The sequence below is a fragment of the Alligator sinensis genome, unplaced genomic scaffold (genome assembly GCF_000455745.1).
Source record: "Alligator sinensis unplaced genomic scaffold, ASM45574v1 scaffold692_1, whole genome shotgun sequence".
NCBI lineage: Eukaryota > Metazoa > Chordata > Crocodylia > Alligatoridae > Alligator > Alligator sinensis.
Window position 1 is genome coordinate 425,218 of NW_005842238.1, and position 25,351 is coordinate 450,568.

A 25,351-nucleotide genomic window follows, 5' to 3' on the forward strand; every position below is an offset into this window, starting at 1 on the left:
AGCAGGAATTGCTAACCACCTACAGATGCCACTGGCAGGGTGGTGAGTGGCAACCGCCCACAGGCGTCACCGACAGGGTCAGCAGCACCTTTTGGCAGGGGTTGCACCGCCACGATCGGGGAGTGCACATGCACCTGTGTGCACTCCCTATGAGTTGCCCCTGGATATGAGCAAAGAGGATTCCCACCCAAAGCAAAGACTGGAATATCCTTGCCCATATGCAGAGAGGTGAACAGGCATTCTGCCCCAAAGTGGCCTCTAGCCTGATTTATCTGATTGTGGTTGACGTCAACCTGGTTAAGTAGTAGAACATGCTTTCAGACCCTTCTTGTTCTACTCATCAAAAATGGCAGCTCCCAACCTGCAGCATAAACTTTGAATTCCTGCAGTAACTTGTAATATCTTGTATTACTACACTGCCTTGCATCTGAGGATCTTGAAGCACTTTTGCATACTGACCAAATCACATCACACTGCTTCTAACTGAGCCTCAAATTTCATAGATTTCATAGACATTAGGGGCTGGAAGGGACCTCAAGAGATCATCGGGTCCAGCCCCCTTGCCATAGGTGGGAAGTCAGTTAGGATCAAGTGACCCCAGCAAGAAATAAATCCAGCTGTTTTTTGAAGGAATCCAAAGTAGATGCTTGCACCACCTCTGGGGGGAGTTTTCCAATATCCAGTCTAAATTGGTCTTCCTGGAGTTTATGGATGTTAGACCTTGTTATCCCTTGGGGAGCTCTGATGAACAGATGTTCTTCCAGGTCCTGATGTACCCCTCTTATGAAGCTGTAGGCTGCCACCAAGTCCCCCCGAGCCTTCTCTTCTCCAGACTGAAGAGTCCCAAGTCCCTCAGCCTCTCCTCATATGGCCTTCCCTCCAGGCCTTGGATCGTATGAGTGGCTCTCCTCTGGACTCTCTCAAGCTTCTCCACATCCTTCCTGAAGTGGGGGGCCCAATACTGGACGCAGTACTCCAGCTGCAGTCTTACCAGGGCTGAGTAGAATGGGAAGATGACTTCCCTGGTTTTGCTTAAGATGCATCAGTGGATGCACGCCAGAGTTTGGTTAGCTTTGCCTGCCACCGCATCACATTGGTGGCTCATATTCATCTTGTGGTCAGTCAAGACCCCCAAGTCCCTTTTGGTCATGATGCTAGCAAGCGTAGCACTGCCGAGCCTGTAGGTATGCTGGGGGTTCTTCCCACCAAGGTGCTGCACCTTGTAGTTCTCTGTATTAAAGGCCATCTGGTTTTGGTCAGTCCACCTTGAGAGTGTGTCCAAGTCGGCCTGTATCCCCAGCCTGTCCTGAGGGCATGACGGCCCTCCCCCACAATTTGGTATCATCCACAAACTTGGCCAGTACACTTCTGACTCCCAAATCTAGATGGTTGATGGAAATGTTAAAGAGTACTGGCCCAAGTACCAAGCCCTGAGGGACTCCACTGGTAACACTGCACCACAATGATTTGCTCCCTTCAACTAGTACTCTTTGGGTCTGACCCGGTAGCTAGTTGCCTAGCCATCAGACCGTATGATGATCTAGGCCACAGTTCCCCAGCTTAACCATGAGGACATCATGGGGAACAAGGTCAAAGGCCCTCTTGAAATCCAGATAGATGACATCCACATCATCTCCCTTGTCCAGGGCATATGTTACCTGGTCATAGAAGGAGATGAAGTTGCTCAGGCAAGACTTGCCAGTCACAGAGCTATGTTGGCTGGCATTCAGAAGCTTGCCTTCCATTAATCTGGCGTTAATGGATCCCTTGACAATTTTCTCCACAATTTTTCCAGGGATGGACATCAGACTGATTGGTCCATAGTTCCCTGGTTCATCCCTCCTCCCTTTCTTGTAGATAGGGACCACATTGGCTCTTTTCCAGTCATCCGGGACCTCACCCGAGCACCATGATTTTTTAAATATCCCTGCCAAGGGGGATGCAGTGATGTCTGCCAGCTCTTTGAAGACCCTCGGATGCATTTCATCTGGGCCCACAAACTTGTGAATGTCCAGTTTCTCAAGGTGTTCCCTCACCTGATCAACATCAATTTTTGGCCAGTCACCCGCTACCCCCAAGAAACAACTTAATTATACGTAGGAACCTACCTAAATCGTGGTGAGACAGAGATTTTTGCAGGCCGGTAGCAGCACAAGGAGCCAATTTCACAGTCTTTTCATGGTAGCCCTATACCGCTGATTGGCTGAGAGGCCAACCACTCAGCTTCAGACTTCATCACTGCTGCAGTATTACATCTGACTTTTTAAAAGATGGCACCAAAACCCTTTTGCTTTCCTGACTGGTGACTTCACTGAGTCTACATACTTTGCTCAGCCTCTCAGTAGCTCTCTCTCAAACCACATTCTCTTGCTGCAGGCATTGCCACACTTTTGTTGTATTCCTGTAAGCTTTTATTGGTATTTTTAGGCAATTCCATACAAAATTGTGGGAAACACCATTTTTTGCAGTGTTTGCAAAAACCACTGGTTTTTTTAAGTTTCTGCAAAAATTGTGAAACTGTGATTTAAGTAGATCCCTAATTAATTATATATCATGTTTATGTTACTGACAGGGTAGTAATAATGGATCCCCCTTCTGTAGTCATATGCAAAACTTCAAGTAGTATAAGAGAGCCTTAGGAAGGGGGCAGAGCCTTTAGCTGTGCAGTCAGGGAGAACAGGGGAAAGCATTAAAAGAATAAATACAAGGAAGTTCAACTCCTGGCACTCTAGAACGACCATATGAGTCCACTGGTGCATGTCAAGCCCCAGTTACCAATTAGCCTCTGAAACTAAGCTTTCCATACCATTTCTCAGCAGGGGGAGACTGCTCAAGCACATATATAAAATAATCCATTCACCACTGGAACCTTCTCTCCTACCTGGGGCTGAATGCTGAACGCTACCATATCTGCAAACACCACTTCTTTTACTGTTGCACAGTGTTTACTTCTGAATCATTTATGCTTTGCTGAATGCCTAGGAGCATGTTCAGATCTCCTTATTAAATAAAAGATTGAAATGTGGTAATGAAATCTCTTTGCCCTAAAGGAATTGGTTGTCACTTGCAAATTTTATTGTTATGATTTTTTAATATAAAAATTAAAGAGGTTATTTAATGGAGGGAAGAGATTCAGCTGTATAGCTGACTGATTCAAACTAGGTTTAAATTCACTGCTTTGCTCCTCTCCAATGCACTTTAATTTCAATACAAGAGCTTCTTTTAAAGGAAGGGAAGAAAACAACACTCAGACATTTCAACTAGTTGTCTGCAACGGATTAAAGATTGCTGCTGATCGAGGCCTTAAGAGCATGGCCTCGATCAGGATTCAGCCAGGAAGATTTATGGACTCTTGTGTACTCTAATTGCATAATACGCTGTATTAAATCAAAGTAAGAGGGAAAATAGAGTGCTTCCTTGTTTAGGCTAGAAGACTGGGTTGCTTTGGCTGAACATCTGCACAGAGAAGCAAAGACATCTCTACCATATATCCATGCCAAAACCACAATGCTGCAGCTGCCTGTGTTACCTGCAGCAAAAGAACCTGCAGGGTCCCAGTCCAATCCCAATCCAAAAGCTGGGGCTAAATTCTGTTCTCATTAAAGGCTCTGATTCAACAAAGCTCTTAAGCAGATGTTTCATTTCAAACACATGCTCAATTCCATCCCCGTTCAGCAAAACTCTGCTCAAGTGCTTTGGTTAACAGAAATGAAAGATGGTTTCTCTGCAGTCATGCTCAACTCAGAACATGCTGAGCTCAGGTGAGCTTGTTTGAGGAGTGAAATGGTTTTGCTATAGGCAGCAAATGAGGAAATAGACTTTTAACTTTACTGAACCATCTGTGCTAAAGGGAGCAAAATAAATGGAAACTTTGCAGGATAAGGCCCTGTGCATCTTTGAGACTCCATTCCAGACCCTCCTTCCCCTCCTCCAAGAGCTTCCATACAGTGTGTAAGTTCGACATTTCCTTCTCACCTGTACCCCAATGACCAAAAGAAAAGTCTTTTTCTTGTACAATGCTGCTGTTCTCCTATCCCTGAAAACTGGTTCTGCTGGCTTAGACTTTGCACAGGGCTGAGAGGCCAGAAGTCTAGTCCCTTCAGAGTTTAGTAAAGGCACTCTTAAGCTCAGCAGCAAGGGTCTGTCTCAGTATCACCTGCCCTTCTCAGCCTCCTGCCATAGAGAGCAAGGAGAGTCAGTCAGTGCAAGTCTTCATCCTACTAGATAACAGTACCTGCACTATGAAGCTAGCACTGTAGCATGCACAAGCTTCATCAGAGGCCTGCAAACAGGCATCTGGAAGTTTCCATGTGATTTCGGCTAGTTGTTGATGTCTCCCAAGCATGGAACTGGCAGTCACTCAGCTAAATGGGAGAAGTGAAGATGGAAGTAGCAATGAAGTCAAGAAGCTGGAGGTGGCTGACTTGGGTGGCAAGTTTGAAAGGCCTGAGGAGAGGGCTGGGTCTTGGGCATAGGGCAAGAGAAAGGAACCTCCGGGCATTCAAAATCCATCCTACAGCCAGAGCAAAATGGCTGCAAGAGCAAAGACTGATGGGAGTGATGGTGAGGTAGGACCCGTGCTCAAAAGTGAGCACTGGAGAGTGCAGGGAGAATTTGGGCTTGAAGCCTGAGACTTAATGGGTTATAGATGAAGTGCAAAACAGCAGAGCCAATTCACACTCTGCCAGGGGAGTAGAGTGTTTGGATGGCAGCTCACAGCATCTACAACACGGACATTTATTGGTCTCGAAAGAGATTCAGTCTTTTAAAACTTTGCCTTGCATAACCCCAAGTGCTACATTCTAAAATACCAGCTCAATCCGTTATCTTGATGACAATTGTTCCCCTGCCACCCGTCCCTTCCTAAAACAACATGCTACAGCCATTGGCTCCCCTCCACACAGCCCTTGATGTCATTTGGTGCCCCCTCCAAAACACATATTGTGGAGTCCTCCTTGGATTACATCAATTTCTAGCATGAATCTGGCCCTTTGGCAGATTATGCCCTGCTAGTGAACTAACTGCTGCATCACTCTCCAAAAACAGCAGCAGAGAACCACCAAAGAAGCCACAGCCCCAATAAATGCCCTTTGCCGTCAGAATGCTCCCGGCTGTTACCTGCTGACAGGGAAAAGCTAGAACCCAATGACTGAGGAAGAGTTATATTGTCTTCTTCTTTGCTGTTACTTCCAGATGGCAGGCATGAAGGAGGAGGATGACTGCCACCATCATACCTGGTTCTGGATGGACTCTGGAAATGCTCAGGTCCCACACATTACTCCCTCTGTTTTCATGAACTGATGGGCTATGGACAGACATTCAAAAAGCTGGAGGCTGAATTGATTCACTCTTTGTAGGTTAGTTTAACCTGCCTAGATTGAACCAATTTGCAAGTGAACAGACATTCACAAAATGCAGGCACATGCCTGCAGTGGCTCAGGCCAGGAGCCGCGGGGCACTAGAGTGGGGGTGGGGAGGGAGGGATGGCCAGCCCCAGCAGTAGCCTAGAGTGAACTGTGCAGGGAGGTGGTTTCATTCCCCCCTCCCTGTCCCACTGGCACAGACCTGGGCTGGGGTCCACTGGGTGCTGCCCCTCACTGCTGCAGCAGCAGGGCCACGGAATGGCCAAACGCTGGCCAGCATGGCCCCTGAGGAACAAGGGGCAGGGAGAGGGGTTATTTCCCCCCTCTACCCTGAGAGGACCGCAGCAGGTCCTGCCTGCCTTGACCGCTGCTCGCTCCCTGCACAGGGCAAGCAGCAAGATAAGCCCCTTCCTGCCCGCTCTGCCAGATGCTGGAGGGTGGGGGGAACCCCCTCCCTGTCTCCTCACCAAAAGGGCCCTGCCAGCCAGCTTCTGGTCCTGCCCCAACCCTGGAGCAGCGAGGGGGCAGGACCTTAATGGGGCAATAGCCCCTGTCCTGGTGTCTGCGGAGCACAAACCTCTACCCAGCTGGGAGTCAGAGCTGCCGTGGAGTGTGGAAAGCAGTGGTACTGGGTTCAGAGGGGGTTATAGCCCCCCAAACGCCCCTAGCGCCACCACCACCGCTGGTCTGTGATAGCTCTCCCCATCCCAGCCCCACCTGCAGCATGACCCCCCTGCCAGGAAGAGGCTCACACTCTGGGACACCGTGACGGGCCTGCAGCCCCCATCAGGGTCACTCCCCCCTTTGCTGCTCCAGGGCCTGGGGCCAGGGCCAGAGTCTGCCACAGTCACACTCCCCTGGACACCAGAATAGAGGCTGCTGTCCCCTCGCTGCTCCATTTTGAAACTAGTTTATGTGCACTGAACCTGTGTTCTGTTACAGATTTAAACCAGTTTCTGATCACTTAAACAGGTTTATGTGTAATGTCTGTCCCTAGGCATGAGGTTCTGCCTTATACTTTCAAGAGTGAGCAGGCAGGGTTTGAACAAAACACCAGTCTAACCTCGGATACTGTGTTTCCCTCCCTTATGAAACTCATCCCCAGAAAACACAATTCCAAATTCCCCCATTTGTCACGAAACTCAGCACATAGAGCAAGTCTTTCCCTGTTTGCTATTAGTCGTACTTTCGCCTGCCGCCCTTTTAACAAGAAAATGATGATGCCAGCACTGGAACCAGGCACCAAGACAGGAGCAGAGATAGTCATTAAGAATGAGAGACCTAGGCAAAAAGCAGGGGTCAGGAAAACCTATAAATAGCTTGGTAAAATATATGCAACACACAGAAACAGGATAAGAGAAGTAATGTGAGGAAAGGGAATAGGATGGAGTGCGATGGAGCTAAGCAATAACACACGGAAAAAGAAAGAAGAGAAAATTCACCTGAAATGTTGAGGTAGCTTCTGACTATGGTCTCTGAGAGAAATAGGAACATAACTTCACTCTCTTTTTTCGCTAAGTTCTCGTCTCAGGAGGATGAAGAGATGAGGGAGGTGTCTTCAAGGACGGGATGTTCTAGATGAATGAGCAGAGGCCTGGAGAGTGGCCATGGGCAAGCTGCTTAAAGGCCAAAGTTTCAAGCCCAGGTGCCAAAAATCAGGGACCTCAAAATCCATGTTTAGGTACCTGAATGAGAAGCTTTATCTTACAAAGTCCCCTTGAGTAAGAGTGACAGTTGCAAGAGAGCGCTGACAATTGGGCTGCTTAGGGTCATAACTGCAGCTTGTCAACATAATTGAGCAAGCTTTAAACTAGCCAGCCTGGGTACTGCTAGCAACATGGCTGTCGCAGCACAGAGCTCAGCAAGGGCTAGCACCCTTAGGATTGCAGGCCAGGCTGCCAGTCCTATGCCACCAACAGTTCCTGAGCCTGCTGGGTTAGAGCTAACTCAGGCAGGTGTCCACAAACTGCAGGGGCTATTCAAGTTCAGACAAGGGATGCAGGGTGCTGAAAATCAGGTGTCCAAGCCTAGAAATTGAGTTTCTTCCCCAGTCCCTCCATCAACAGGGTCTAGAGGAAATAGGCCATATTCTTCGGGGACATGGTGATGATTTCTGTAGTTAGCTCCTGTTTATATTGGTACTTGGTAGGCATTAGGAGAAATGTACCAAAGGCCTGATTGTGCTCCCATTAAAAGTTAATGGTAAAACTCCTGCTGATCTGAATGGGAGCAGTTAAGTCAATGTGATACAAGAATTCAAGGACTTAACAGAGTTCCAGGGTTTGTACCAAGAAGATTCAAGACCTGAGCCTCCAAAAACAGATTGGAGGCTACAGACCACCCTCCCCAGTCACACCTAAAAGTCTTGTCAAGTGTCTAAAAATATACGATTTCCATGCTTCAGTCCTCAGTCATAATAGAAAGCCTATTCTGTAGCGGTCTACTCTCAAACTCCTCTTTGTGCCACAGAATGGGCAAATGCCAGCAATCCCACTCTCAGACTCAGAGAACATTTCCCAGGCATTAATCTCTTAAGACTGGCAGCTACTAGGGATGAGGGCAGAGCGAGCTAATGCCTGGAAACTAACCTGGAGGCTTTGTTTGTACTGCTTCCAAAGTCATGAGACGAATGCAAGGTAACTCTGGCAGATCAATTTAAACTGCCTGAGCTCTTTGAACAGAAGGAATTTCCTAGTTATAAACCCAAGGTTAAATGAACTCTGTGTAATATTAAAAAAAGAGGGGTGGGGTGGGGAGAATAATCACCAGATGTTATATTTTATCCTCCTCATTATTCTAAGGTGTGAGATTGAAACAGAAAATTTCTCCCATGGCCAAGGAAAAATCAAGTTCTTTATATCAAAGCCTATACAGTTAAATATTTATTCAAGTACCTGTCCCTGTTTCCCCAGGATGCCTGCATTTTAAGGTTCAAGTCTTACTGATCTATTATTCTCTTTTTGTAGCAGAAAGTGTAACTTTTTAATACAGCTGCAAAAGATAAAACCTGGAAATTCTTTGAAGAGAACTTAAACCAAAGAGAACTTTTCCTCCAAACAGAAACTTCTCTGTAGAAAGAGTGTGTAAGCAGAGAAGGAAACAGAGCACAAACAAATATTCTGTGAACCCACTAGCCACCATGATGGGGCAGGACGCTTAGCCAAAGGAAATTAGAAGAACTTTAACTGCCAGAAACATGCAGCAAGATTTTGATGGCATAAAGTTCTTTCTTTTTCCTTCCATTTTTGTTATTTCTTTGCTGAATATGCGTGGACTCTGGCAAAAAAAACCAACCCCTTCCTTGTGCTCCTAGCAAAACCAAACAGATGTTCTAAAATAGAGCTGCTCCTGCCGCAAGTGAGTTTCCTTGATAAAGCTGAAGGGCTGACACCAGTTTCACAGAAGCTCAACTCCACGGAGTTACTTCCTGCATGTGCTGAGCTGAGATCAGAATCGTGGTTTCAGGTTTTTTTTATAAGCCAGATCTCAGCCTAAGAATCAGGAGGTTAGCTCCAGGGCAGAAATGGAATTTTTCAGCTAAATGCAAAGGATGGAGGCCACATTCTTCCCTCTAGGTATAAGATCCAATTTCACAACCACTATCCCTTCTGTTCTTGCAAACCCCATCTGTAATGTGTGTTACCAGCCAAGCAAATCCCTGCTGATAACAGAGTCTATACAACTGTACCCTGCAGAAACAAGAGAACAGCAATATATTCCTTGATCTAGGCCACCCTTGCAGAGAGTTGGGCCTATTAGGAAAAAATGTAATAGGAAACATTACGTTAGCAGGTGAAAAAGCTCAGCCTGACACAAAGGGATACCTTGACCATACTGTCTTTTAGACATTCATTACACTAATTACAGCATCTCAAATCTTTTATCTATGAAGCAATTATGTGAGCAGTTTTTCCCTGTGGCCAGAAAACGCTTGCAGCCAACCCTGTGAACTGAGGCTGTGTACTTGTGCCCTGCAAGCCTGGCACTAGGGAACTTCCTCTGAAAAGCCCAGTCTCCCACTGGCTTGCTGGCAACTCTGTGCGACATTCTTAATTCAAAGCAAAACAGCTGAGTCCCTCAGAGTATCTCAGGAGGTGTCCTTTCCTTGTCATCTCAGTCATTCCCTGACCATTGCTTTTGTTCAACAAGCGTTATGCAAAGTTACCACAAAAGCCTTCAGCCACTCAGCAAAGTATCTGGGCATTCTGAATTCAAATGTGAAAACCAATATGGATGCACATCAAACAGAAGCCTATCAAGCTTCTTCTTAAAATCTCCAGTGAAGCAGATTCCACAGTTCCCCAAGCATCTTGTTTTATTGTCCTACTGGGACACAGGGAAGTTTTTCCAAGGCTTGAGCTAATTCTGCTTTGTTGCTGTTGAAGCCCACCAGCCCATGTCCTGCCCTTTATGGCAAGGGAGAACAATGCTTCTTCATGTAGGAAAGAAAGAAGGAACTATTCAGAGCCTCTTGCCTGTTGATTTAAACCTGGGAGACAGACCAGGAAAGACATCCAGTATGTCTTTCTGTCATTGTGATTGACACTTTCCAGGAAAGGGAATGCAGTAGATTCCAGATAATTATTCTGTATGGAAAGTTACATCCTAATGCTGCTGTTTCTGCCCGAGACATCCATGCCTAACTGTCCCTGTTCTTTCCACACAGGCACCAAACAAGTATGCGCGCAACAAGAGGATTCTTCTGTGTGTCACCGTGGATACATAAATGCTTATCTAAATTCATAATCATGCCCTCAGTTTTTGAAGTGGTAAAAGGATGCACAGCTTCTCATTAAGGGGCACAGTCAAAGTTTTTCTTTTAAGCATGTTAAAACTTCCGATTCTCTTGATGGAATACTGCAGCAATAATTAACATTAATGACATATCTATGGAGCACAAATGCCAGAGCTTTGGGATGACGGCAGCAGAGTCAGTTTGTTAGGGGGCTGCATATTATCATCACGATGCAACACCTGAGCCATGCTTAGAGGGCGATGAAGACTCCACATCTTTGAGCAAAACTCCTTGTCTTGCCTCCATGCTCATCCAGGCATACAGATTCATTGGGGATTATTTCAAACGCAGAGAGGTGCTGGTCATTTTGCTCCCTGAATTCCTGCATTGCAGTTTCCTCCCCACTGCAGTGATGCAAAAGTCTTCTTGTTCCAAATCCTGCTGTCTTCCCTTCAGTTGAAGACCACACAGAACTTCCATCAGAGCCTATTAGTTGGCTCCCCTAGAGGGACAGAACAAATGGTCTTTTGGCAACATACCTGGCTCAAATCTTTAATGATCTTTAATGGCCAGAGTAGAGAAAGACAAGGACCAAGAATTGGATCCTGTCCCTTCCAGTGATCCATTACAAGTGGATGTGACATTAATGCTTCACAGTAGCATACAGTTTGGTTGGTATAACACTGCAGTGAGACACCTTCAGAATCAGAATGCATAGGGCTGATGCCCCTCCTACTCATTCTCTTTTAACAGCATTCAGATAGATGACATAGCCATTAAAAAGCACTAACTCTAATGTTACGTGTTGCAGTCATACATGCAGGTGGATCTGGAAGCCTTGTGAACCCACAAGAAGCCCTTCCACCCTAAACCCACCAACCAGAGTTCAGTATGTTCACTCGTCAAGCAGTTCAGGATGACCAAGACTTGTGAGTTTAACCTACGCCCTTCCTGGACTGTAAAAGAATCGTGAGCGACAGATGCTGCTCCTGACTGGAAAAACCAAGGCATCGCTCAGAGAAGGAATTTTCCTTTCTTCCTTCAAACATGCAATAGTCCAACTGCCACTTAAGGAATTCACCCTGGATATGCTGCTTTTAGCCAACCATTGCCCAAACCTCAGTGGACTTGGATTAAAATTGGGCACAGTCATCTCTATCTACAGCACTCTTTCATGTATTTGAAGTCTTTTTATCACTGTTCACTGTGTGTTTTTATTTGGGGACAACTGAAGACAGCATTTGATAGCATTACTTTGGAGTTTACAACCCATGTTGGTTGCCCCTGAGCATTACCTCCCCTGCTGGGCCCTCGGAGATGTGCTCCTTGATAATTTTCTCAAAGGTCTTCCCAAGGACCAAGGTAAGACTGGCCTATAATTACCAGGGTCCTCCTTTCTCACCCTTCTTGTAAATGGGGACCACATTGGCCCTTTTCCAATCCTCTGGTACCTGGCCAGTGCCCCACAAGCGCTCATAGAGCAGTGCCAGGGCCCCGCTATGACCCCCACCAATTCCCTCAGCATCCTCGGGTGAAAAGCATCTGGACTTACTGATTTAAACATGTCCAGCCCCTCCAAAAGTTCCTTAACTAGGTCGTCCCTGACCCTAGGCATGGTGGTGTCTCCCCTGGGTCCGTCCGCAATTCTAGTGGGGGAGATGTCCTGGTCCCTGTTCAGGAATATGGAGGCAAAGAATTCGTTAAAGAGGTCAGCTTTTTCGCTTGCCGCAATCACCAGATTGCCAAGCCTGTCCTGTAGGGGCCCCATGTTACCCAGTGCCTTCTTCTTACTTCCTATGTATTTGAAAAAGGACTTTTTATTATCCTTAATTCTCATCACTAGCTCTAGCTCCATCTCTGCCTTGGCCTTCCTCACCACCTCCCTGCAGTCCCGAGCAACGGAGGTGTAATCCTCCTTGGTGATAGCCCCTTGCTTCCACTGTTTGTACACCTCCTTTTTTGCCCTCAGGCATCCCTGGATGCCTTTGCCAAGCCACGGCGGCTTCTTAGCACTTCTGCCCCACCTGGTGCGCATTGGGACTGACTCCATTTGAGCTCGGAGGATCGTCTACTTGAGGAACAATCCCCCGTCTTGGACTCCCATCTCATTGAAGCTCTGAGTGCCCAATGCCTTTCCTACTAACCTTCTTAGCTTACAGAAGTCGGCCCTCCTGAAGTCGAGTACCTCTGCCTTGCTTCTTGCTTTCACCACCCTGCACTGGATAGTAAATTCCAGCAGGCAATGATCACTGTTGCCCAGATGGTCAAGTACCCACAGACTCCTCACCAAGTCATCGCCTGTGGCAAGTCCAGCAAGGCATTTCCCCTGGTGGGACTATGCACCTCCTGGGTTAGGTGGAGGTCCTGTACCCCGGCTAGGAACCTAAGTGAGCTGTCGGACCTGGCTGACTGCTCCTCCCAGCAAATGTCTGGGTAGTTTAGGTCACCCATGAAAACCACATCCCTCGACTTTACAGCCTCCATGAGCTGACCTGAGAACTCCAGGTCCAGCTCGTCCCCCTGGTGAGGCGGGCTGTAGTAGACGCCCACTGTCAAGTCCCTTTCCCCATGACCCCCTTGCATTCTTACCCAGAGCGCCTCATTTTGCCCCTCCTCTGACCCCATCCTGATCATTGAGGACGTGTATTGCTCTTTGACATATAGCGCTACACCCCATCCACCCTCTTTTCCCTGCTCTGTCTCGCCTGTACAGCCTGTATCCCTCGATGTCCATTGTCCATTTCCTGTTTTGGCACAGATACATTAGAGCATGTTCTCTAATTTACCAATAACATGGCATGAACCCTTCCTCTGCAGTTCTAGCAAACAAACAGATCCTCACAGGCCACAGAGTTTATCAAAGGCTTGCCATAAACCAACATAGCTGAAGCACTGTTACATGCATATATATGGGGCCTTCACTTCCATCATGCTTTGCTAATGGAGCCAGGTAGGTTTCAGGGAGTGACAGCACCTGTTATTCTGGCCCATGCAGTGATCAGCATTGAGGCCAGAGTCTGAAATGCGTGGATGTTTCATCAAGCTGGCTATTCAAAAATCTTCCCTTGTCATTTTTATTACCTAGTGTCTTAAGTTTACATTTAACTGATCTGACTTTTGTTCTCCAAGTAACAAGCATTTAAGATCTTCCTTTCAGAGCTTGCTTTTGGGCTTCTTGTTGATGAATAATCACTAACTATCCATGAAGAATTTAAATGGCCCAAGGAACTCATAAGGTATTAAATAGGCATTATATTACCACCACTGAATATTTCATTTCCGTTTCAAGACCATTCATGAGATATTTATGGATTGTGGATTATGGAAGCCAGGGGGGTCTTTTCAGAAGTAATGTTCCATACCCCGGTGTTATGGACAACAGCTGGAAGTTCTATGCAAGACAATTTGCTACTGTAAGCTCCAGAAATTTAGCCACCACTGAGGACTGTTTAGGGTTGCTTAACCTTAGCAAATGCAAGCATATGGAAATGATACATTCCTATGTCGAAATAATGTACAATGTTGAATGTACTGTGCATACTAACAGAGAAGCCATCAATGAGAATAAAGTGGTGCCTGGCTACTGCTGCTGCTGCTCCTAAAAAAAAAAGTGTCTGCTGCTTTTTCTCCATCTCTATCTAGCTCCAATTCTAAGGGCTGTTGTGGACTGCCTGTGTTACCTTAGACAACACACTCATGCTCATCTACACTGGAGTACACAGGAGAGGTAATCCAGATTAACTAAAGGTGTGAATTTGTTAGAATGAATTAAACCTCTGCATGAAAATTCTTATTCGGGTTTAAACTGACTTAATATATTTTAGCTCGATTCACTCCAAATTTATCAAGTGTGCAGTAAACTATTGTGTGAATTCACCGCATACTACCCAACTCTATACTAACTCCCAGTGTGGACACTTTTAGTGTGCATTAAAAGTGCCTTTAGTTAAGACACTTTCTAAGTGTAGTGAGCTACCTTATATTTAGAGGACCCTAAGTGTGTCCACACAAAGGGTTTTAGTTTGGAGTACCCAGTGCACTGTAATTATACACCCCAGCTTACCATGCAGTTACTTCTCCTGACGATAAGTACTTCCAATATGAATTAAGCTAAATTGAATGAACATTTTAAATCTGTTGCAGAAAAATGCCCACACAGGGATTTAATGCAGTTCTACCAATTCACTTTAAAAATTAATTTGGATTAAATTTCCTGAACGTCACTGTTTAGACAAGTCCTTAGTCTCTCTGTGTAACAGCTCTAGTTTAGATAAGAGGAAAAATAGCACAGTTTGTCTATACCAGATATTTTTATACATGTATAAATCCATATTAATACATCTGTCTTCTGCAGACACTTATCCTAGAATAAGAATGACCTTTTTCAGCTCAGCTTAAACTGGTTCCAAAGTGATATAAGCAAAACCCCAAAAAGGCACCCTTATTCCAGAATGAGGGTATCCACACAAGGATTCTTATGCCAATTTGAATTCATGCCCTACCTTATACCAATGTAACACTCATGTAGACAAGCCCCAATGTTCCTTTCCTCCCACCCCTTAGGCTCCAAGTGCTTCAGGGAAAGGACTGTCTCTTGCTGTGTGAGCACACAGCTGCTAACTAACGGACCTCACTCTGTGTAGGCCTCTAGATGCGATCATACAGACAACATTAATGAGCAGAATAAGCAGAAGGAAGGCAAAGCCCACCTGGGAAGAGAGAAGCTGGAAGAGTGCCTGACACAGAGGAGGCCTGAAGTCATATTTTGTTTTTGGAAGTTTGACATTTTGATGGCTCTGGGTCTATTTTAGTCTTAACCCAAAGCACCTCAGATAACTAACTTCCTACTAAGAGACAGAGCTACAATGTACACACAAAATGGAGGATGATCTCCTACAACAGGGACGGGCAATTATTTTGGTCAGAGGGCCGCTTACTGAGTTTTGGCAAGCCATCGAGGGCCACATGACAGGCAGCCCAGGGCAGATAAATATGAATTTTCTAAATTTTTTAGGGGCCCCGTGGGCTGCACAGAATGGCATGGTGGGCCGCATCCAGCCCCTGGGCCACATTTTGCCCACCCCTGTCCTACAAAAATGAGGTAAAAATAGCCTATAATAAACTCGCTGCTGCGTTATATTATTTGACAAAGACACCTCTTTTGGTAAAATAAACAGTGGAATCAGTTTAGATAGGACCAAAGTAGTTTGCATCAGGCCACTGAGTGATCTTTTATCTGCAAGTATCCCTGGTGATCTCAATAAAGACAACTCTTTGAGATGAATCTTGCTCTATGAGTAGTCCTATTGAAACCATCAAGGGCAGGGGCGGGCAAAATACAGCCCGCCAGTCCATTCTATTCAGCCCGGAGGGGCACCTAAAATGTTTAAAAGATTAATATTTATTTGCTCCTCGCTGTCTGTGAAAGATGACAGGAGCCAGGACTAGTAGGACCAAGGGGAAGCCAGGAGGACTCACTAGCAAGGCCAGCAGGGCTCTGCCCCACCCCCTCCCACCCAACCAGAAGTATCTGCCTGTCTCAGCTTTCCCTGCACGTGGCTGCTCCAGCACCATGTGGCCCCTGGCTGCACTGCCCAACCATGGAGCCACACCAGTACCCCAGAGCCAGGAGTGGGAGGGGGACAGGTATGTGCATGTGTGTAGCGAGAGAGGCACACAGGGCAGGAGTTAGGGGGCAGGACTTCCAGTCCCAAGATGACAACCAGGGAGCGGGACACCTGTCAAGGGATGGGGCTACCCATGTGACCCTCGACAGCTTGCCACATTCGGTAAACAGCCCTCTGCCCGAAATAACTGGCCGTCCCTGAGCAAGGGTATTCTCAGAGGACCTATATTACTCAATTTAAGTACTGCAGAATCTAGTCAATAATACATTTAAAAGCCACCCTCATTTCTAACCAAAATGAGGAGTTAGCCACTGAATACAGGCTGGATAACTGCTTAAACCTTTGTGTGCCTCTGGTGGAGAATATAAAAAAGCTGCCTCTCTAATACACTAATTACAATCCCGAAACACTAATGGGATTAGAAGGCAAGATTCAGTGGTTGCCTCCTGAAAATCATTAAGATCTATTATAGCAAATTAACCTCCACTGTTCTCCAAGCAGCTTTGGGAAGCATGGGTCCTTCTGAGTCCCTGTTTCTTTGTACTGATGCGATGAGCCCCCAGTAGGACACTGGAGAGATGGAGTGTTGTTAATAGTTGTTCTCTTCTTCCTCTATTAATTTAGCTTAATAAACTCCATGGCCTGTGGGGAATTACCTCTTGCTAGTGACTGCAGAGGAGGGCTCATGTCACACTAATTGTAAATTAAAGTACCATGACCTAATGTGTCTCAGCACCAATAGGAAGTGGCAAACCAGAGAGACTAAGTAAACTGGAAGAAGCAGACCAGGGGCTGAAGCCCTTCTGCAATTAGCAGCTGGAAATGGATGATTACACTCCACACTTGTTTCCCCCAACCTGGTGCTCTCAATCCTTCGTCAGGCACCGAGGTCACTTGGAATGTCTAATTGCAAAAAGGAAATGTTTGTAAAGAAAGCGGTGGAATTGTCTATCCGTGGCTGGGCTCCTAATGGGTCTGCGTGACTGAGTTAATGCAGGAATACCGTGCAGTTTCAGAGGCAAATTGCAAAGCAGGAGAAAAGAAGCAGTGACAAAGAAGATTTTCAATGTTTCACTTTGTAGCAGGGTTTGGAAATAGGAAAAGCAGGAGAAGCGCAGGGAAGTCTGCAGGTCACTCAGGCAGATACAGGAAGACAGTACAGTTCTATTGAGTGGACCATGTAAGCCCCAAGAGAGAGCGAAGCCCCTTCCCTCCAACAGCCCACAGTGCACAGACCTGGACAAGCTATACCTTCCAGTGGTGACTAATGTGTCCTTACTTTAAATAATATTCCAACTCCCTCAAATCTCCCCTTCCAGGACCAAGTAGGAAGGTAGAGTCATTATACAGGTATGCAATTGCTAGTACTGAGGTTTCAGTTACCAGAACTGTTACTGTGGTTGGACACTCTTGGAACAGGTGCGTGCCAAAGCCAACCATGGCTGAGAGTTGGGCCAGAAACAGTTACAACCTGGGTTAGAAGCTGCACCGTGGCAGGGCTAGAAGAGGTGCAGTTCAGCTCAGTGTCACTCTCCCGCTCTAATGTCCAATTTCAGATATTCTAGACTGCCACTATTCTCCTGAAAAAATAAAAAGAGGCCGGGGTGAGCTGAAGGCTGCCTTTCCCAGGGTAAAAATGGAAATAACTAAACACAAACAGGTCCAAGTGGGAAGTTGTCTTTATCGCTTCTACATGATTTATTCTTTGCTTTGCAGCTCAGCCGCAAGGAAGTGCCCTTCTGTCAAAACAATGCCCAAACCTTCACTGAGTGATGGAAAGCTCTGCCCCTTTACTTGAGATTTGATCGTGAACAGAACAAACACTGCTTTCTGAAGATGGAGAGCAGTGAGCTTTCAAAACTCAAATCCACTCTCCCAACAAACTCAAAGGTAGATGTGGACCGCCAAGCCCGACATCTAGGAACAGGTATCAGTAAAGAATAGAGGAAGAACAATAGTGACATTAAATTGACTGTGCTGGCTCAGACAGAAGCAAAAGTCTCTGCTGCAAATGTAACTAGCTGTAGGCTTAAACAGAGGAACAATGGGATGGTACATGTTTGACATATAGCACAGAGAGATCAAATGCTACAGATACCAATGAGCAGAGACTGGCCATTGTAGGGCGAGTAACGGATGGGTTCTGAAAACTGAAAGCAGCAACTAAATCCCTTTCGCCCCCACCCCAGAAGTGTGTGTAAGGTTCTCAAGACACCACAAGCCATCTGTGACTAGCAACAGCAGGGCATCATGAAAGACAAGGCTCTTGCCCCATAAGTAGCTGCCATTCCACCCCTCACTGATTGCATTTCACTTCTGATCCATCACAGAGATTGCCGAGATGCAAGAACAGTGCTCTCTCCCGAGGAACGCGCTCCCTGAACGCACAGGGTCCTTAGTGCTGGCTGAACAGATGTAAGCCTCTTCTGGGAACAAACTGTAAATTTACATCAGCGCCTGAGGCTGGTAATCCCACATCTTCTACAAGCACTAAGCCCTACTCCAAAGGTCTCCCCTTCCCTATCCACAAATGAAACTGCCATTAGGAACAGGCTTATTGGAGATTGCATGTGGATGGTTCTCCACTGCCAGAACAAAAGCTTGTTTCCCTAGATTAGCTCCAAGAAATACTCAACTCTTCTCCCCTTCCCATGTTAATGAGCTATAGCCATGCAAGAGGCTTGGCAGTGCTACTGCAGTGCTTTAAGGCTGCTTGCACTGAGGTTGACTGTAGACAGCAGAGAGACCCTGGGATAAGAGTTGCATCTAATCATGCATGTGGGAGATGCTAATAAGGTCTGGTGCATCTGCCTTCTCACAGCAGTGGGATACATGGAAAGCATCAGAGAGAAATCCCTGAAAATACCCATTTTCAGTGCTACACATCTCCTTTGCTCAAGGCTGGGGTTGCTTTTCTGGGTCTCTGCTCCCCTCAGGTGAACTCTAGAGGCTTGCCAAGTATCCTATCCCAGCCAGTCCTATTGTACACAATGGCTCCCAGTTTCAGGCAGCTTCTATTGTGGTGATCTTCTTTCCCATGGCAGGGAGAAGACGAGACTACACTCAAATCCTGACAACAGCATGTTCCAGGGTGGGCTGACAGCACACAGCAGGTAGCAAGAGGCAGGGCAGCTGGGCCTTAAGGCACCCAGCCCCTAGCTCCAGTGACCAATGGAGGGAGACTGCCTGAAACTAAAGTCTGAGGCAGGGTCTCCTGACTGCATGGTGCAACTGCATGGGTAACGTCTTCCTTGCACACAATTCAGAAGCACGCTTCCTTCACCAAGCAAGCACTGTCCATCCTGAGGGACAGAGATGACAGCAAAGACGATCATTAAGAATCCCCTCTTTTGAGAAGAGTGCACCAGACCCACAGGGCAGCAGCTGTTCCACCCCCTCCAAACCCCTCTCCCACCCAGATGCTGCAAATCTTGTCAACAGTTTCAAGCAAACACGGCAGTCTCCCCAGCCAGACTAACACATCCCAGCATATCTACAGTGTAAGAAGCTGAAATCACGTATCTAAATGATTCCTAAGCCGTGAATTTTCCTGAGGGAACTTCTCTTCAACAGGGAGGGGGGGGAAAAAAAAAATCACAATACAAAATATAATTAGATCAAGCGAAGGAGCAGGTAGGTCATTTTTTTCTCCTGTCTTCACCATTCCTGTGTTGTGATTGTGGATAGGGAACGATCAATGAAAGGTAAGAACAAGTCAAAAAAGCTAAAGAAGAAACTCAACACCTACGAATGCACAAGAAAGAAAAAATACACATACTAAGAAGTTATGTTAATATAAGGGAGGAAATGTGACAAAAACTGCAGAAAAAGGAGAATTAAAAAAAAAAACCCTCAAAACCAACACTTTAAAAAGGCTGAGAAGCAAGAAAGAGCTGATTTCTTAGTACTGAGAAAGAGAAGAGCAATTATAGCTACAATATATTCATCATTACAATTATATTCATTATAGTGCTTTGACTGGAAGCTCTTTAAAGATTAACTGTATTTTTTCACCTAACTTAAAGGGGCCCTATAATCCATAACTGGAATCCCTAGGCACTACCACAGAACAAATAAATTGGGAGACATTAGGAGGAATGTCTATGGGGTGTGACCACCAGGCATAGAAACCTAAGCAGTCTTGTAACTGCAGGCTCAAATTCCATTGGAGCAGACTCAGCTCTTCCTCTGTCTGAGCCTGATCCATTCTGTTCCATGGGATCCAATGCAATGGAGTCCTTAGGAGAACTGAAAAATGCAAGTCCATTTAGACATGCAAGAAACTAGTTGGCAGTTTTCAAAAGAGTAGCCCAGAGTCTGGGATAAAAGTTCCCCATTGCCTTTGTCATCACTCAGGGTGCTGCATCACAGTTGCCAGACCCCTTGCTCCTGTCAGGGGCGGTTCATGCACAAAGGGCCCAGATACTGCCATCTGACTGGCATGAGTCAATCTCTGAACCCATACAGAATCTGACTGATTTCAATGAAACTATATGAGCATTACTGTGAGATCCCTAGATCCTTACTATTAAAGAGTTTGGAACCCTTCGGGCAAACTATGTGCATTCCTGTAAACTGATGTTCTCTTTTGTACTGTAGTAAGAACAATGCTTTGTACAGAGGTACTGTCAGCTTCAGAATCATGGCTGAGATTTTCCGAGCTGCCTATGGAATCAGGATGCCCTTAGGCAGCTTTGAACATTTGAAAAACTCAGCCTATATAACAGTGAAATTCCTAAAACATGTCATTGACACATGAGATTGTTGCAAACCTAAATTTCCCCTTCTTTTTATACATTGTTTACTCTGCTCTCTAATCAGTTTGGGCAGCAAAACACAAATTGACCTATTTAATGTTCTGGCTGTCACACAAAAGCCCAAGGCTCTTGGGTTTAGATCCGAAATATTGCAGGGAGATGCTGAAAGACAAACAAAAAACTATCCCCAAACTGCTCCTCAAACTTTACCTGCTGAAAATATTTATACTTGATATCATGGAGAGTTAAGGGGAAAAAAAAGAAAATAAATAAAGATGGTTTTAGGTGTCTATGTGGGAACTGAACTCTTTAGGAAGCATGGCCCTAATGTGCATTTGGGAAGGGTTTATTTGAGAGAGACACAAGCATGTTGAAACAGTCATTTGCAGGACAAGTTGAAAGAGGTTTCAGGGAAAAATCTGCTTACACTTCTCCCTGCTGATCTGTGTGATTTTTCCTGTTTCTTAAATAAATATTTCCTTGTCACCAAAGTGAAAAATCCAGGCAAATGAAGAAAAGTGAGTCCCCTGGAGAAATAAATGAAACTGATATACAAAATACATATGTTGAGCAAGGGGGGGGAACCCTCTCGTCTTTCAGCTCCATTGACATTAGGTGCTACTAGCAACAAGAGTAAATCAGAAATTTTCAGAGAGAAGTGTTGTTTTTTGGGGGTTTTTTTACCACATCCCTTTAATGTGAAGAAGCACGAAACAGAGAAGCTGAGATCAAACAACAAACCACCTCCTTAGAAGAAAAAGAAAAGGAGCAGAGCATCAGCAGAAGGGCATAATCAGCAAGAATGCCCTGGAATGCACTGCACACCGCAATACTTCATTAGAGACAGAATACTGTAAAAGCGGGATATGAAACACTTCTCTTTGGCACTGACTGATGAGAGAAGGTGCCACATTTGGACTTAATGAACTGGCAATCCTATTCATTTATTGAAGTGTGCACGCCTGAATTCAGTATATACAAAGAACGATGAAGATTGGGTAATGCACTCTGTTTCTATTCATTAGGAATAAATAAGCTCTTGTTCAAGAAAAGAAAGACTACTGCATTGCCCTGGATTAGATATTTATGTCATAGTGCTGAGCTCCAGCACTGCAATTATAGGTCTCAAGTTGGGACCTCAAGGAGGCGGGGGGGATAAGACTGACACGTTTTGCATTCAGATACAAAGGGCAGCAAAGTTAAGGGGCGTTTTGACTGGGAGCCCTGGTCCATCCCTGCTAGCAGATGGCATTTCCACCATGCAGTGGAGTGCCTGAACACTGGATGCAGTCAACTCACCTTTATTTTGAACAAATGCCCCACAATAAAGCCTGAACCTCAGCCAAGGCTTGCTCCTGAGTTTGGCTGCTCCTAAATTTTCCCTGCAGGCTCCCTCTGTCCTTGCTCATTGTTCCCTTTCCTTCAGAGAAAAGCTTTAACCCTTTGTATTCCTCAACTGGAGCTAATTGGATGCACTGAGTCTGAGAACAGGGCCAAGCAGACGAAGGGAGGGAGAAACAATAGAAAAGAGCCAAAAGCTCTCTGCTTCCCTATACCAGAACAGACATAGCCAGCCCGTATCAAGGCTGCTCTAATCACAACCAGCCAGCCCGTATCAAGGCTGCTCTAATCACACAGAAAACAAGGTGCCCATCTGTGAGATGTTACTTCCCCCCATAGGCTATTAGGGTACAGTACATACAGGGATGTAGGTTGTAGCCATGTTGGTCTAAAGACATAGGCAGACAAGGTTCCTTGGGTGAATCTGATATCGTTTATTAGACCAACCCAAATAGTTGGAAAATAATTATTAAGCAAGCTTTCGGGTAAGAGCACACACCAACTGCACCAGGAAGAGCACACACCAACTGCTGAAACTTCCTTAGCCTGATGAAGGGTTTCTGAACCTGAAAGCTTGCTTAATAATTATTTTCCAACTATTTGGGTTGGTCTAATAAAAGATATCAGATTCACCCAAGGAACCTTGTTTGTACATACAGGGAGATACTTATCCTCAGGTTTCATCCTGCCAGCCCCTGTCGTACTATACAGGTGCCTCCCACATCTAGAAGAGCAAAGCCTTTTAGCAGTTTGTAGCACTTTCCTCCTTTCTGGAGCTTTCATCATCAGGTTTCTGCCTTTATAGGAATGACCTGTTTCAAGCACAATTCAGGATATGGCTGCCCAAACATTGTACAGGCCTGCCCCACAACACCAGGGCAGAGCTCAGCTAGGCTGATAAGCCTGCAAAACTCCCCATTTATAAGCAGGGTATCTTTATTCAGCGGTTCCGTATCAGGCCCTTATGCATTAATACCGGGCTGTCCAGTTTCTAAGTGGCCAGGGGCTCCAAGTCACACAAACCACAGTAGTGGAAGCCATGGGCCACGCCAGCCACATGCCACACAGTCTTCCCCCACTGCACTGCATTGTGCAGACAACTGGCCCCACCTGCAGTTCCCCAGAGTGGGTGCCCCAATACCATACCACGGAGGCATTCTGGACCATGGTCCCCCAGGTACAGCAGGTTGTGACATGTAGCCTGGAGCAGGGGCAGGAAGCAGAAGCCAGAGAATGGAGGGAAAGCCTAAAGAGCAATGGAAGAAGCAATGAGGGGAGCAGTGGCCACGTAGGAGCCTGGGGATCACAAATCTACCCCTTGAATGAGGCAAATAGGCTGCCATTTGGACAGCCCTGCCTTAATACACGAGCAGTCAGGTTCACAGCTGCTAATATAGTAGGACCCCAGACCAGCCCAGGAGCCTGGCCAAGATACAGATTGCATTCCCCTTAAAGCCACTCTGTTTATAAACAGACTTTATCCAGTTGCAGAAGCTGGAGCTGAGGAATTGATCGTCACAAGGATAAAACAATGGCATTTTCCAGCATGACAGCACCCCCTGCTGGCTGAGGATCCACAGGATGAAGGAGGCCAAAAAAATTAGGTGAACCCAAAAGTTAAAAAAGGGAGTGGGGGAAAGGATATAATTCCCCTAGCTTAGATGCACAAATAATTGGAGGGCTATGATGGGGAACCACGGTGTTATATCTGAAAGTCAACAGTGACTTTCTTAGCAAAAGGCCAGCATCAGTCTCGCCAGGGAAGAGAGAAGGACATAAGGAGAGCTGGCTGCCTGTTCCAAAAGAGCCAGGAGATGCCACTGGCAAAGGATTGAGAGTGCCAGGTTACTCTGGGTGCAAACTCTACTGCTAGTTGTAAAATAATGAGCTAAAAATGGACCTCATTTCCACACCACAGCCTACATCTTTCCACACTCTTGCCATGGCTTCACCTTTGAAACTCATAGCATACACCTTTCAGAATGCCTTGACAGCTAAGAGAAGCCAGGATCCTTTGAACTCCTGGGATCCTCTCAGTAAGAAAAACACCATGGATAATCACTAGCTAAGCACATAGAGCAGACAGCGAAAGCTGCTGTCGCCAGCCCCAGGGAATAGGCCACAGCAATGTTGTTCTAACACTGCTTATAATTATTGGGATGGTGAGAAACCAAAAAATTGCATAGTTCTGCAGTACTAAGAGGCTACTTTTCAGTTTCTCTGCCCTATTGTCATTTTGACTTAATTTTTTTCTGATTCTGAAGTTCTTCCAAGCATCAGAAATGATCAGGGCATGGGGCGAAAAGAGGTGACCTACAGGTCATATGATCAACGGAAGATAAAATGGGAATAGTTTAAAAAACAAAACAAAAAAAAACTTTATCCAAATTTTGATCTCGTATAAAATGTTTTCCCTCTCTCAGGCAGGAGTTCTCAACATTTTTAGACTTAAGGCACCCTTTGTTAGACTCAAGGTATGCCCTGTTAGACTCAGAGCATCTCTTCAGAAAATGCCAGCTCTTAGTTGTTGCTCACTTTTTGACTACAGAAAAATGATAGAACAATTCTTCTGTTGCACAGAACTCAGAAAGACACAGCGGGTCAGAGTGTTTTCCCACTTGAACAAATTCCTATTTGAAATCTCTGGGTTCATCTTATGAATAGGGACCTGCTTAATTAGTGGTTTCATGGAAACCATGAAATCTGAGATTGTCCACAAAATCTGCAAAAAATCAATAAAAAAAATTATAAAAATAAAATGCTTGCTCCCCAGTAGGAGCCAGTGGTCCTCACTGGTGAAAGGGGAAGGCACCTGCTGGTGGAGTGGCACAAAGGGCAGCAGCTAAGATGGTGGCTGCCCCATGGTCTTTCCTCCCCCCATCCCCCAGGCCTCTCTGCCAATCAGCGTCAAAGGGCAGCCAGCAATCAATATGGCAGCTGCCCCCTCATGTCACCTCCCTCTGCTAGGGCCTCTCTGCCAATCAGCACCAAGGGGTGGGGCCTTTCCACCAATCACCACCAAGGGGTGGGGCCACCATGAAACGCCCATAAAATCAGCTCTGGGCACAAGAGCAGGCTGCAAAAAACCCTTTGTCTCATTGATTTACGTAGGTCTCTATTTATGAATCATGAGTAAGTGTTGGCACACCTAACACTACTAATAATAAGTGGCACCCTTAAGATCTAAGATCTAGCAGGAGAAACAGGACACGTATCCTAAGTTCCATTTCACAGGTAGGAAAATAGAGTTGAGGGCCTCCTGGGTAACTAGCTCTGAGAGGCAGAGGTGCATCCCACAGGGGTCCACAGAGCTTTACAACAAATTGACACCAAGCCCTGGTCTGGGTTAAGGGGCAGAGCCAAAGTGATTTGTTGACAACTTTGCAATCCCGAGATCCTGGAGTTGACTGGGAAACTAAGTCAGCACCCAGAACAGCAACTCTTCTAACCAATATACTCAGCTCTCCCTGCCCCCAAAAGGGTGGCCAAATATCACCAAGGGAGAAAGCTTAAATGAAGCTCTCTACA

General features: G+C 45.9%; 1 protein-coding gene across 1 annotated transcript in view; it reads right to left on the reverse strand.

Annotated features, from left to right (window-relative positions):
• KSR2 (kinase suppressor of ras 2) overlaps positions 1 to 25,351 on the reverse strand; it is a 272,120-nt gene that overhangs the window by 199,771 nt on the left and 46,998 nt on the right. The gene's annotated exons all lie outside the window — the stretch shown is intronic.